We start from the raw sequence: 3,338 nt of genomic DNA on the forward strand, positions 1-3,338 counted from the left end.
TGTAGCTTTGTGCATAACTACAAACAAACAAACAAAACCATTTATTGAGTGCGAAAAAAATTGTTTTAATGAAAAAGGCCAAGAGAACCCTTTAAAATTCAGAGAATAAAAAATTACTGAATTACTTCGTGTATGAAATTAAACTTTTGCTGGCCTCTGCTAGTAATTCTGGTTTATTTCATGAATAAAAAATATTCCTACGTTTAGACGCTTCTATTCACTAATCTAGTTCAGTTTTTGACAAAGATGAATGTGCATTGTTTTCTATTTATTCTATTTTGTGGAAACAAAAAATGTTCCATGATTTAGAATGGATTTTATTTCGTATTCTCGTTCATTTTTATGGAAGGAACGAATGTTATTGTGCTTAGATTATTTTGATTTATGTTATGAAAAAATAATGTTTTTGAGTTTATACTGGCTTCTATTTACTAACATCGTTTATTTAAAAAAAAATAATGTCATTTTTGTATCCCCGTCACACCAAACATTCTCGCCCTTTCAGCCTTGTGGGCGTTATAATTTGACGGTCAATTCCCACTATTCGGTGGTAAAAGAGTAGCTCAAGAGTTGGCGGTGGGTGGTGATGACTAGCTGCCTTCCCTCTAGTCTTACACTGCTAAATTAGGGACAGCTAGCGCAGATAGCCCTCGTGTAGCTTTGCGCGAGATTCATAACAAACCAAACAAACAATCCTTTTGGTATATATGTATATACACTGGCTTTTATTTATTATACCCGATTACGTTTTGTAAAACAAACGCTGTCAGTTGGTATCTGTTTGTTGTTCTCTTTTATTCTATGGACAACAAAACGATATTCTTTAGTTTTGATTTGTCGATATTTGTTGACCTGGTATGTTGTTTTGCTAAGGCTGTTACTGGATTTAGATTGGCTTCTATGTATTGTTCTCATTTATTTTATAGAAAGAAAATAATGTTACTGGACTTAGACTGGCTTCTATTTATTATTCTAGTTTATATTATAGGGAGAAAATAATGTTACTGGACTTAGACTGGCTTCTATTTATTATTCTAGTTTATATTATAGGGAGAAAATAATGTTACTGGACTTAGACTGGCTTCTATTTATTATTCTAGTTTATATTATAGGGAGAAAATAATGTTACTGGACTTAGACTGGCTTCTGTTTATTATTATTGCTTATTTTATAGAAAGAAAATAATTTTTCTTGGCTTAGACTGGCTTCTATTTACTAATTCCGTTTACTTTCTGGAAAAATGAATGTTCATTATTTGTTTATTATTATTCCTTTTCATGGAAAGCAAAGAACGTTACTGGATGTAAACTGGCTTCTATTTCTTGTTCTGGTATATTTCATGAAGATAAAAAGAGTGTTTGGGTATTTGCAATGGTTTTTAATGGTATTCTTGACCATAGGCAGCTGGTCAGTGAGACTGGCGTTGTGTAACATCTTGCTGATGCTTAGTGGACGTTGGTTTTATGAATTTAATCACAGTAGTAGTTTCACTGGTGTAAAAAAACAGTAGAATGTTATTGGATTTATGCTGAAAACCATATGAAATTCTGATTGTCATTGATTTCAGAATGTTTCACATTGGAAACCATATTGTTTGTAACGAAAGTATCACAAGATGTTATGATGCATACTTCGTGTCTGATTCTTCCAATTTCTTTTGCAACTTCCGTAATCTAGTATTTATTACGCGTGGAGGATTTTGATCTACAAAATTGTGTAGTGTAATTTGCTTTTTTATGTATATTACACACGCCCTTTTGAAATGTTCCACTTCTGTACTCGTGCCCTCCAGTGGCACAGCGGTATGTCTGCGGACTTACAACGCTAGAAACCGGGTTTCGATACCCGTGGTGGGCAGAGCACAGATAGCCCATTGTGTAGCTTTGTGCATAACTACAAACAAGCAAAATATACTCGAAGACATCGCCACCTATTGGTTGATGTTAGTTCTGTATTACACGCCATAATAGAAGTGAGTGTTACTGCCCATTCAACTGTAAATGTTTCATATTTTTTTATTTTTTATTAAAAGGGATTAACGTGGGAAAACTCATCAGCGCGTTTCCTGTTCTAACTAAAACCATTTTTATTCAATCGAAACGTTACTTCCTCTTTATAGATGTTGTTTAAAACTCCACACCTATCCTGGGGAAGTTTATTATAAATCTGGGTTGTTTTCTTTATTTAACTTATTCGTAACATTGTGAACTGTTGAGTGATTCAATGATACTATATTTACTCGGACATTCTTTCTGCATCAGCCATCCATAGCTCACTCGCTTCTGGGGTTGTTTATAAACGATCACATCTTGTAATGATCTCCACATATTTTTCTGTAATATGTGGTAGCAACTGACTGTGCAACAGTTGCTATGCGTAAATGATTTTAAAACCGCGTCATTTAAGGATATCTGAGCGTAGATTTATTTTCATTAGAGCACTTGTGCGACAAACTTTTGCATAAGTGCCTCCTTCCCGTATGGGATTTCGAACATATTAATATATTGAAAATAGCCTATAGTTCTTTTAATGGACAGTGCTGTTTACCAGAGTATAAATTTGGGTTTTGCTTGAAACACCCCAATAAAGAAATTTTGATCATTGTATTATGTTATAGATTTATTAGTGATCTATACATTATCCGAAAAACGTAGTTTTAATACAAACTCAAATAATGTTAAGGCACAAAACATGTTTATTGAACGTTTCCGAATAACAAGGATTCCATAATTAGTAATGTATGGGAACGAAAACAAATATAATTGTAGTAACAAAGTTGTACTTTTTTGTTTTCATTAAATACGGTCATGAAATATTGATCCATCAAGAGATACTTCCTTGTTTTATTGTTTGTTTTTTTTGGATACAAAAGGGCCATCTGCTCTATTCGTCAATTTTGAACATATAAGATAAGAGGGAAGGAGGATAGGTAGTCGACAGCCTCCACTGCGATACACTAATAGAATAGTCACTCGCTTAACGAAACTACAGCCAAAAGGTGAGTAGTGCGATTTTGTGGCAACGGGATGCGAACCATAAACCTTCGGCTTTACATTTCGACACTTTAATCATGAGCCACGCCCGGTTCTAAAAGAATTGTATTTTTTTTTAAGATATGTTAACAAGAGTAAAAAATCTGACTTGCAGTATGACACTATGAAGCGTGTGCGGTTTATTGTGTTCAGATTGTGTAAAATGAAGACTTGTGAAAATAATGACGCAGTGTTCGTTAAAACATACCAATTCTCAATTAAGCACTCAGGCGGTAGAAGAAGTCACGTATATGTGGTCTATTTATATATATATATATATATATATATATATATATATACTACTTA

At 33.4% G+C, this 3,338-nt stretch overlaps 1 protein-coding gene across 4 annotated transcripts in view; it reads left to right on the forward strand.

Annotated features, from left to right (window-relative positions):
* Window positions 1-3,338, forward strand: part of LOC106461498 (catenin delta-2-like) — a 129,027-nt gene that overhangs the window by 29,047 nt on the left and 96,642 nt on the right. The window lies entirely within an intron of this gene.

The sequence above is a fragment of the Limulus polyphemus genome, unplaced genomic scaffold (assembly GCF_000517525.1).
Source record: "Limulus polyphemus unplaced genomic scaffold, Limulus_polyphemus-2.1.2 Scaffold972, whole genome shotgun sequence".
Lineage (NCBI taxonomy): Eukaryota > Metazoa > Arthropoda > Merostomata > Xiphosura > Limulidae > Limulus > Limulus polyphemus.